General features: G+C 39.0%; 1 long non-coding RNA gene across 1 annotated transcript in view; it reads right to left on the bottom strand.

Annotated features, from left to right (window-relative positions):
- The window catches only part of LOC131411131 (uncharacterized), a 153,146-nt gene that overhangs the window by 41,474 nt on the left and 99,420 nt on the right, over positions 1–12,252 (bottom strand). Inside the window, exon 2 of the long non-coding RNA XR_009221501.1 lies at positions 3,007–3,093. This is a non-coding gene — a long non-coding RNA (uncharacterized LOC131411131). The remainder of the gene's footprint in view (positions 1–3,006; positions 3,094–12,252) is intronic.

The raw sequence follows: 12,252 nt of genomic DNA on the forward strand, positions 1-12,252 counted from the left end.
AGAAAGTGTTTTTGTGTACGGGAGGTATAGTGTAAAACATATTAAGGATAAGACAACAATGCAAACTTTCACTTTGAGAGTTTGACTTATATAATTCTGTAATTGCAGACTTACAGGTGGCAGTGGGATTAGTTCCATCTGACTCATCGAAGCTCAGGGAAGCCACATCAACCATTTTCCAAGAAGCAAGAGACGGTATAAGCTATTGTCTAATCCATTCAGAGTGAACAAGTGTCTGATAGTCGAATAGCAAAAAAAAAAAAAAAAAAAAACCCACATACAATGGAAAATATATTTGCAATATTCCTTGCTGTAAAATTCTAAAATTCTCAATGTAGTAAGAGTTCTTATGAATCAAAAAGACAAATAACCCAAGAGAAACAGACTAAGGAGAAGGACAGGAAATTCACACAAAAAAAGAGTAAATTGCCAATAAATATGTTAAAAAATATATATATATCCCTAGTACATGGAAATATGAGATATTATTTGTTTCCTACCCCCTTTATATGAGCAAGGTTTGGGGATTCTTTTGAAGACGCTACTAAGTTTTGTTGACACTTTTGATTACCTTGCCAGAAAGCAATTTGGCAATTCATAGTAAAAGTTGGAAATTTTTGCATTCATTTCAAGTTTTGTTCTGTGTCAGACACCGTGCTAGGCACTGGGTAAAAAAACATGAAAAAAAGCCCAGCCCAGGACCCGTGGAGCACAGACTCCACCGGATGCAGGAGCACAAACGCTATTCCAAGGGAAAGGAGCTACAGTAGCTCGGGCTGATTTTTTTTTAATGGTGAGAGTTAGCTAGCTGATTGGAGGTGATGAGGACTTGGGAAGGTTTTTACAAAGTTAATCACTAAAGGCTGCCAAGGCCCTTTATCAGAAGGAACTAACCAGCTCCCAGTGCAACTGGGGTAATAGAAACAAATTTCTTTTTAAGGCGCTAGGAGGGTGGATCAAAAGTGATCCCCAAAGGGTCTTATAAATATGGCGCCAGGGCCCAAGATGCAAACTACATGGGCACATTCTTCAGACCCTCCTGTTAAGGGTGATGCCTATGCTCTCTCAGCCCCCACATCCCAGTTCCTGTTCACATTACCCCCTTTAGTGAGTGATTTATAGTGACTGCTTTTAAAATGCAGATTTTTTTCAAGGTTTTATTATTAGCATATAAGTCATTAGAATTGTGGCTTCAGTACATTTACAGAAATTGACTATATATTCCAAGTGTCAGTCTATGCAAGACTCAGTTGCAGATTCCAGCCTGTAAGCTTTTGTTCATTTAACACTAATTTACAGAAATTGTGTTTTAAGACTAATGTACCACCAGTTCTTCTTTAGATTTATTATCCATTTTTAAGGACATTTTTTTTTCTTCTTGCTTTCTTTCTTTTTGTATTTGGAGCTGATTTGAATACTATTGACTGTAATTGTAAGATGTGCGTGTATGTGTTTAACGCACATTGAGATGTTTTAAATCAAAGAATTATAAAGGGAGTGCAAGGGTATACAATTCTCTTTTCTTAGAACACGGCTTTGATGGATGCTAAGAAAGATTTTTGCTAAATGAAAGAAAAATACAAATATAACAAATTAGATTGGCTTTTATAATTGGAAGGTGTTGGGGTTTCAGTGGAGACAAAAGACTGTATATTTTAGGCCCACTCTTTTCCTTGGGTCTCATTGAAAATTTGGCTCATTGTAAGAATCCACATTGTGGGGGAGCAGCTATCCAAGGTATTCTTTTAACTGTCAAAACAGAATTTCCATCAGTCTTTGCCTAAAGGAGCTATGACCTGGTTGGAAAATGCCACCAAGTATTAAAGCAAACTTTAGTTTTTTGACTGCCCCAGTATCATCCCCCTTTCCCCCCACCAAGGGACTGGTTCACTGTGGTCTTATTTGGAATAGTCCATGAAGAACACTGACAATGTATCAGATTGGTCATGGTATGAACAATTTTCATGGCTGGAAATACAAAGGCCGGTGTTAAATGAGAGCCTTTATGGAGGCTTCAAACAGTAATAAATTCTGATGAAAAGTCTCCTACCCCTGCAGACCATCTTAATCTTTTTCAGGCACAGACTGGACAGCTTACAGGAGAAGCAGCAGTCCTCCGCGGGACAGGAGGGAAGAACAAAACCGGTGGCCTTTCAGTCAAGCTGAGAGACAAAATTCACCCAAATTTCACAAAACAGACTTCAGACATAAACCAAATGAAACATTCTTTTCATAGCTGGCCCAATGGCATACCACCTAAAATGACCAAGTTCATATTCGTGTTGTCTGTGTATACATAAGGGTGAGCTAGAACAATAAACTGCTGGATATTGTGATTTATTTTATATTGTTACCCAAAACAAAATGACCTCTGGAGTATGATAAAGATAATATGACTTCTTTAAAGCAGAGAGAAAAAAAGGAAATGGAATAAAGCCTGGTGGCATTGACATAGAGAGCAAATAACTTGTCGCTGTAAGGGTTTCCAAGTCTCGCAGCCCACGAAAGCCTGAACTCTGCTTGGAATGTGATAAGGTGGCCAGGCCTGTTGTGAAATACTTCTTTGGTAGGAGCTCTGAGCTGACAAGCCATATAAAGAAGTGTTGCAGATTAGAAGCTTATTTCTTGTCAACATATCAGGGGTGGTCCTTTCGCAGCCTAACAATCTGAGGGACACTGAGCCTTGACAGAAGAAGCAGAAAAGGCTGGCTTCTAAATAGGAAGAGAAAAGGGTCTTTAAATAACCTAATTGGATTTTAACTCACATTTACCACAGCCTCCTAAAGTTGATGGGCAGGGGACTTGGAGCGAGGCAAGGAAGTTACTAGAAGGACCTAGAGCTTTGAAGTCAGACACTCTAGTTTGAATGCTTTCTTCATTACCGACCAACTGTATGATCACGGATGAATCTCTTAGCCCCCCTAACTCCCAGCCCCCTCTCTGTTGAAAGAATATAATAATATACCTCTCAGCCTTGTTTTACACATTAAATGAGGTAATACATACCTCTCAGCATTGTTGTAAGGATTAAATGGGATACCAAGGGTATCAAACAGTGTCTGGCTCATCCTGGTTCCTTCTTCACCCATTCCCCTAAAATAAGAACATTGCAAAATCAGTGGACTCTACAACTTTTTATTGTACCTATGACACACAGCAATTTTATCTTACTAGGTACCACTCTTCTACAATTTCTGGCTTAAGTATTGACTACTGGATAGCGTATTTAAAAGTTTTCCACTTTTTTCTACATCATTGTCTGATATGGGAGTGAGCCTTCTAGTTATTTTTTTAATTCCAGTTGACAAGTACTTCTCTGGGAAAGTTGCAATGACTCTATCTTAATTTCTACTTGTACTGTACACCCTGAATCAGTGAACACTGGTCAAAGCATGACATAAAAGCAATATAAAGAAAAATGAACATTAAGCACACTAGTTACAACTACAATACATGCCTACAGTTTAAGGAATCATTTCCTAGTAGTAAGATTAGTTATGCAGACATGAGTTCTTCTAATCAGGAAGCAGCAGTGAATCTCTCCCTAAATTAACACTATAACATTGAAACGAGCAAGTTTTTTTGTTTTTTTTTTCTTTATGGTGAAATTTTTGTTGTACGTTATTGTTTGTCAGTCATCAGAAACAAGCAAGTTTTATTGGTTGTGTCTGGGCTAAAGGGTGCTGTGGCTTGTCTAGAAGTGATCAGCCATGATCCAATAAAAGGAATCAGAGAGTTTTTAACACTGAAATCAGACACTTCATGGTTAATCCCTACATTTTACAGAAGAAGAAACTGAGGCTCTCTGGAAGGTGTGTGACCTGCACAGTTACTGAGGGTCTGAGCCAGAACACAGCCCTGAGTCTCTTCTCAAAGCCCCGGGCTTTTTTTTTGTGTTGCTGTTTTAGATCTCCCTAAACAGACTCTCTCGCTGTAATTACAAACTGGAAATAATCTAAACATTTCCTGAAGTTTTGAAAATGTCACACACTGCAGTGCCTTCTGACATAGCTTTCACAGAGATGGTTAGTGACACTGGAAAAGATGCTTTCTGCAAAAATGAAGCCAGCAGATGGTTATTGTGGAATAGCCATCCCAATTTTCAATCCTGGGAGTTATAATTAAGTACAGAGAAATGTCCCCTCTTTTGAATGATTATCCAGCTGTCTTGAGGTTTCCATCATCACCAGCCATAAATATCACTTAGCTCTTACCCTCATTTGTGGCCTGGTAATATACCCCACCAGGAATTAGGAATTCCTCATTTCTAAAGCTGGCTTGGCCACCCACTTACTGTGTGGCCTTGGACAAGTCATTTAGCAACTTTCTCAATCTTAATCATAGAGTAAGAATCTTGACTTGCATTATGAAGATGACCTTATTCGCACTTACTAAGGATTCCCATTTTCAAAGAAGATGAAAAAAAAAAAAGCGACACTATCATATCACGTATATCTAAAGACTAGCTGTGTGGTTGTATCATCCAAACACAGCAAGACTAGAATGCAGGGAAAAAGTGGGACAAACTCTTCAGCACACTGCAGCTGAAAAAGAAGCTTAGTAATGAGCATTCTTACAAATTATGTTAAGCTCTAATGAAGACTGAATGTCCATAGAAATTTACCACTTCTCTAGTTAAACATAGCTCTGGCATGAAGCTTCTTTAGGAAGTTCTAGAGACATAGCCTTCATCCTTAGACTAGGTTAGGATGGTTTCTCTATAAACTCATAATCTCGTGATTACATAGATGTCATTTCACTTACCAATTTGTATTACAGTTATTTATTCATGTATTATCACTTTGTATTAAAGTTATTTATTCATGTAACTGGTAATATATCCCCCCAGTAGACTTTAGCTCTTGCAGGCAGGAACTATGTCTCACTCATCGTCCTATACCCACTGACTGGCACACAATAGGTGTTAAACACACAGCTTCTTGAGCTACCATAATGGGACAGTTGGTTGCATACGGGAGAAACCGTCCAATTTTATTCTCATGGCCAGTGGAGAAATGAAATGATGTTTTTCCAGTAGAGTTTCATTTCCTCAACTTATAAAAAGATGCTAATAAGGACTTGAACTTTTATGATCAATGTCTTCCAACTATCTTTATCTTAGGTCCTTGAGACAGTGGTCTCAGTATGGCTATATTCTATTGATTCTGGCTGACAAACACACACTCACTCACATACATACTCACCCACATACACATGCAAACTCACACATTCACACTTATACACTCACATATTTACCACATATTCACGAACGCACCTACTCACGTGTATACTTTCTCTCTCTCTCTCTCTCATACACACACACACACACACACACACACACATTCAAGCCAGAAGACATGCAGAGGAATAAAATATTGAGAATTTTCAGAGGGCAATAGGTGTATAGTAATCACAGACAGACTAATAATTTACCCTCTTCAATAAGAACTATAGACTTTAGTCCAGGAAACGTGTTTCCTACAAAATAATGAGAGACAAGTTAATGTATCTATTCAAAGAGGTCAGCTGGCACACAGAAAATTCTGACTGCTGGGAGAATCTATCACTGTAGTTGTGACAAGGCCAAAAGGCCCTTGTTCCTCCTTGGAAATATGCCATTTCTCCTGTGCATTGTCTTCTGGGAGTGTTGGAACTGCTTGCTATAGAAATTTGGGTAGAGATAACCTAAGGACCCTTAAGAATGCCCACATTCATTCACAACTGTTTATTATAAATATTTATCTTTGGTTGATAGATAAGTCCAATATAATGCGGCAAATTTACTTTTTCTGAAAAAAAAAAATCCAAACAGTGAAAACAAAAAATTTAGGAAATAAACACAAGAGGTATACTGCTTCTTTTTATTTGACTAATACCATATTATTTTGACAATTTTAGTATATTCTTTGTTGTAGTCTCATGTCTAGTTTGATAATGCAAGGTAACACCAATTTGTTGTTAATATTTTGCCCTGGATTTTTTTGTCTTATCAAAACAGAGAAGAAAATTCTACCCTAAGTCAATTATTCCTAAGGTAAATTTACATGAATCAATGTCCTTATGATCAGTGAAAAGCAGCCAGTATGAAGTAGAAGAGGAGACTGTGGGTTCTGGAGCCAATCTCCTGGGTCACACATTTATTAGCCATGTGACCTTGGGTAAGCGATTAAACCTCTCTGGGCCTTATTTCTGCATCTCTCAGTGGAAATATCCCTTAGACAAAGAACCAACAGGACTACAGCTCGCTGGGCAGAACCATAAAAGAGGAAACAAATTGGAGGATCCTGGTCTGTCATCACCCAGGGGACAGAAACTAACCCTCACCACTGTTGCCAGCAAGATTGAGTGATAATAAGTATCATTGTCCCCCATCCACCACTGAAGCCTAGGATGCTACTTGAGACTGCAACCTAGGAGCTCTCCCCATGGAAGGGGTGGCATTACACAAAGGAGAGAATAGAGATTTTAAGATGGAGAAAACAAAGAAGGTGATAGAGGTGGGGGGAAGGGGGCCAGAATCTAATGCAGAGTTAGAAATGGGTGGGAATATTATTCACAGCATCCCCTCCTTGTGTGGGTCTCAATCTTTATGAATTTATCCTTTTTGAAATTAAAGAGATAGTCCAAGTGAACTACAACTTTAATCTCTTTCCTCCTTTATTCTAACTCCCTTAGGAAATTGCCCTGACAATTTAGGATAAAATATAATTGCAGATACCTGCATAGTCTGTTGTTCTAGTCTTTGGGAGACTCAATGGACAGAACGGCAGGATGTTTGGTTCCTCCCCACTCTTTCTGGGTACCAGCCAAGTGGGGCCCTCAGCCTGCTAAGTATGGGACAGCATGAAGTTCCAGGATGCACTGGAACCTCTGTCTAGCCAGGAGGAGTTGGGGACAAACCTCAAGGATTGAGCATTCTGAAGTGGACCAGCAGGAGAAACAGTAAGACCAAACCTTCTTATTAACCCTGCATGTTAAGTAATGTGGCCCAACGAAATAAGCAAAGAGCCCATCAATTAGATGGTGTGGGGGAGGGGAGGGGCATGGAGTATAAACAAAAGCCAAGACATAACAACACAAACGGTTATGCAGAGAGGCAATAACCTGAAACCACAGAGGAGTCTTCATGTGTAAACAGTCCCTAAGCCAAGTGCATTATCTACTAGTTGTTTAAATCCAGCCAATACCTATGGAGGGGCAGAGGTGGTGACCCTGCCTTTGGGGATCTGTCACCATGTGATCTGTTTATGCAAAATTCAGCACATCACATAGATTTACCTTTGATCCCCCAATTTCACTTATTTTTGTCTTTTCAGGAAGGATGTTGCTCTTATTCTTCTATGTAATTACCTTCATAACATGTTTCCATCCTAATTACTACCATTTCTGAGCTCAGTAATTCTCTGAATACAATTTGGTTTGCAAACATAATGACCCTAAAGTCAAGAATAATGTGAAATTTATAATTATTTTTATTCCTTAAACTAAATTCTCCATAAACCTCAAGCAAATAAGAAAAATCTTCAGCCCCCTCACAACCTCTCCAGGTTGACATTGAGTTATGAGTAGTTGGCAATCAGGCCACAGAAAAAAATATAATAATAATCACAATTGAGCTTCCTGTAAAAACTTCAGCTGTTAGTAGAAGACTTGAAACAAGTCTTCCTCATTTAAGAGGCTATAATTTTGAAGTTCATTTCTCAATATCTGGAATTTATTACAACTCATTAGGTATCATTTTTGCCATCCGAGTAAGGATGGTTCATGGGAATTTTTCAACTTCTTCCCCAATCACTACTGAGGAAGTACGGTGGTTAAAGAGTTCCAAGTTCCCCGTGCAGTTTTCCCATTGATTTGAGGGCAACCTACAATTCTGTCTAGTTTTCTCCATCCCATTCCTCTCACCTACCAAGTCATGAGCCAGCTTCTTTCTGGTTCCCATGTCATTCCCTGAAGCTCATTGCATGGAACATTTCAGTACTTTAGTTACAACTGAGTAAACAAGACCCGGGTCCTTTTAAAGATTGATTTTATCCCCTATTTGCTTAGCAAAATACTAGATAAGAGAAGAAATTAGGTCAAAGTAAAACTGACAATAGATTGTCAGTTTATTAGATTTAGATTTATTAGATTTCATGTCTTCAACCTCTAGTACTCTTTAATTATAACCGGGAAGGCTATACTTAAGTGAAGAGATAGCCTTCAAGACTTAAAGATATTATCATTTATATAAAATGTGTTCATTAATTTTTTGAGCATTATAGAGTGTTTTATTGAAAGACGTTAATTACTTACTATTAACTGCTAGATTTAGATCATGTATACTTGTAGCTTCATATATTATTAAGACAGCTTTTTGCATAGTTTCTTTCCAATAAAGAAAGCAAAAGTGAAAAAATATTAGCTAAGTGATTAATGCTTATTAGGAAGTAGCTTAAAGCTTAATGTGAAATTGAAAGTGGAGGCATGAATAAGACATGCTTCAATTAATAATGGAGAACATCAGTTCTTCTCTGTTACTCTTACTCTTAACAATAAAATGGAAATTTGGGGGGAAAATCTGAAATTTCCAAAGCTAACGTATACCCCAGATTTCCCAGGCTTCCCCAACCTAGGAAAACCAGTGGGTCACACAGTCATCAGAGCCAAATGTCCCTTGGCCTCAACATAGCATCTGCCTTTTTCTTCCAGTGCTGCTCTGCCTGCACCATAAAGTCCTCTCCTCACTCTCAAGCAAACCAAACTACCTGTGTGGCGCCTTCTTCCACTCTTTCCTCTTCCCAAATTCACGTAATTGGGTCTAGATGATCTCACAGATTTCAATCAAAATGCTAGCTTTAGTATGTTGGTTGTATAACCACTTGTTCTGCATATTCTGTCTAGAGCAGAGATCTGCATAGTAAAGCTCTTGGGTCAGATGGTCCTAGCCTTTTTTTTATGCAGGCCATAAGCTAAGGATTTTTTTATACCTTTAAATGGTTGAAAGAAGAAGAAGGAGAAGGAGAAGAAGGGGAAGAAGGGAAGAAGGGGAAGAAGAAGAAGGAGAAGGAGAAGAAGAAGGGAAAGAAAGGGGAGGGGAAGGTAGAAAGTGAGGAAGGAGGAAGGAAGAGGAGGGAAGAAGAAAGAGAGGAGGAGGAGGAGGAAGGAGAAGAGGAGGAGAAGGCAGCAAACCTGCAGTGGCAGAGACTGTGTGTGGCTTGCAAAGCCTAAAATACTTTACAGGAAAATTCTGCAGACCCCTGGTCTCGAGACATGGTTGGCCTCACTCACAGAATGTGATTTCTTTTTAGATAATTTAGGACAAGGACGTAAGTAAAGTGCAAGAATAAAAATATGGCCAAACCTGACCCTCACACAAAGGAGCTCTTGATCGAAGCTTGTCTAAATATTTTCCCTTGTGTGGCAAACACCACTGGTTGCCTCTCCAGCCGATATTCTCTCTCAATTTTGATCATCAGGCAGCTTTGTGCTTCAGGGGAGGCTGGGGCCCTCACCACCTTCAGGGAGGTAAGTTTGGATGAATCCAGTCAAGGTCATTCCACCTGCCTTGCCAGTGATTGGTTCGGGACTTGGTACAAGTTTTAAATCTGGCCAATAAAGCATAAGGGTAAGTCAGCTGTGGGATGCATGAAAATAGTTTACTTTCTTTTAGAAGGGAAGCCAAGGGAAGACACGTCTTCATCTCCCCCAGGCACCTTTGGACATTGCCAAGTGAAGGCATAATGCCCGGAATTGCTGTAGCCATCCTGTAGCCCACGGGCTGAGGAGGGCAGGCAGAGGGGAAAGTTGATTAAAAAATCAAGCTCTCAAGCTACCTACCTGGGAATTTGGAAGTAAGGTAATGAAATTTCTCCACTGTCAAGCCCACTTCTGGTTATTTCTTTCCCTGCCCCACCCCCTTCAATCCAGAAGCATCCTGACATATACTGTATAGGCAGCAGCTTATAGGGATAACTTGGCTACATCTATCATTGCACAATAGAGGAATTAGAAAAAAAAATGAAATGCTGATCTTGTCCTAATGGAATAGAACAATCTATTTATGAATCTATCCCTTCAGACACACCACTTTTGAATCTGGGGTAAATACATTTCTGGGTGCAGCTTTTATGACTAATTCTTGATTTAGAAGAACCATCAGTGAGAAAGAAGACTGAATCTTCCTAACCATTAGTAAGTAAGTGATTTAGTTGTGTTCAGAAGGGGAATTAGATTTTGCTGTGGTTTATCAAAGTTTCTAAGTATTCTACTCTCTAGTAAATGTATCCTTTCACTCACAAGTATTTTTGAATAATACAATGAGTAGATCACAATAAATGCCAAATTATTGAGTGAGGTTAATTTTAAGATTCAGAAGTAAAATTCCCAAAAGGACAGAATAATCTTAAAAGCCACGAAGCTCTCTTCCCCACCCACCCCCACTGCCTCTCCCTCTTCCCCACCCATGTTGACATATTCCACACTCCCCCCATCCAGCATACTGTTGGCCATGTGTGTTACCACACTTGCAAGAAGTTACAATAGTTTATTCTAAATGTCTTGGCTTTACAGCCTAAATTGAGGCCTTTAGTGGCACTTGGAAATTATTTTTGTGGTTTATTTTTATAGATAACACATTTCCCACCCCTAACCCTTTCTGCTGGCTCCTTCAGAAATTTGGTTGAGGGAAACCACACAGAATTCTGAAATCTGTAGGCCAGGTGCCCACATCACAGTAACTGGGATCACCATACTGGTGGCTTTTGGCAAGACATCAAAGTCTGCTTTTTCTCCTATTATCATTCCTAACAGGAAATTTGACTCCAGTGAATATATATAATATTTTCAGTAGCTTTAACTCATAACCCATTAATTACTTTTGGTTTTATTTATTGTGCTTCTGGTATTTCTCTTAAATTTAAAACTCTCCAAGAGTCTTTTAATTTTAAGATTATACTATTATTTATGGGAAATTGTAGCAGGGATACTGGTGGTAGTAAGAAGGAAGAAATTGATGAAAAATTTTGTCACTATTCTCTTCCCAGATCGTCAGATTCACCAACTTCCTTTACATCATATGTTGAATTGATTTCTGCTCAGGATATTTTCTTGCCTCTATCTCAGCATACCAATAGGCAGCCCACTTCATTCACTTGCTCACTTGTTCATTAGTCCACAAATATTTATTCATAAAGTACCATGAGTCAGACATTTTCAAAGGCCCTGGGGGATTCAGTGATGAACAAGAGAGACCCAGTTCTTGTCATCACTGGAGCTCATAGTCTCATAGAGGGGACAGATCCAAAACGAGAAAAGAAACTATTACAAGTTACGGTATGTCATAAAGAAACACATGAGGGGTTGAGAGGAAAAATAGGCTATTTTTTCCTTCAGAAATGTTTTTTGGAGAAGGCATCTTTGAGGAGATGAGTTGTGAAGGGATAAGAAGGGCCAGCCATATGAACACTAGAGTTAAGACTGGTCTAAAAATACTGACTCTATTCTCTGGTTTTGATAGATTTCATATCGTTGTGCGTTACCTATGAGAGCCGACTCTGTCTTCCTTCCCAGCAGCTTTCAGCTGGAAGCCTTTGTTATCTTTATGGTTCCCCTATCACAACTGACCAGAACCACAGGGGAGAAAGTTTTTTCTTTTGGAACTCTGGGACAAGTACAATTGGCCTCTGATCTAAAATTCTGTCAAATGACTTCTCTATTGAAACAGAATATTCAAGAAACCCCAAGGAGTGAAGGATCCTTCTTGCCACTGAGGAATGTGGAAACAGAAGTCTTCCAGGGCAATACACACTTGAGCATGTTGGTCTGTCCTAGCCTCCCTCTTTTCCCTACTTCCTTCACATCCTCATCTCTATCTATTCATGCTGTAGAAGGTGAGAGAATTTTCCTTAAGAGGAATTTTCTCACTTGAAACATCAATGCAATCTGAACTGCATAATCTTACCATATTCTATTATCTGCATCTAATTATACTGACTCAAAATTTTTCACCACCACACCATATAAACACAAAGCATTTTTTCTTAATCATCAGTAGTAGTTTCAGTGGTGAACTTCAAAATGACATGTCCACATCATAAACCACAAAACACATAAATGTGACACTATTTGGGAAAGGGGTCTTTGCAGGTGCGATTAAGTTAAGGATCTCAAGATGAGATCATACTGGATTAGGGTGGGCTCTAAATCCAATGACAAGTTATTATGAGAAAAGAAGGGAAAATAGACACAGACACATAGGGAAGAAGGCCATAT

Source organism: Diceros bicornis, chromosome 11 (assembly GCF_020826845.1).
Source record: "Diceros bicornis minor isolate mBicDic1 chromosome 11, mDicBic1.mat.cur, whole genome shotgun sequence".
Taxonomy (NCBI): Eukaryota; Metazoa; Chordata; class Mammalia; order Perissodactyla; family Rhinocerotidae; genus Diceros; species Diceros bicornis.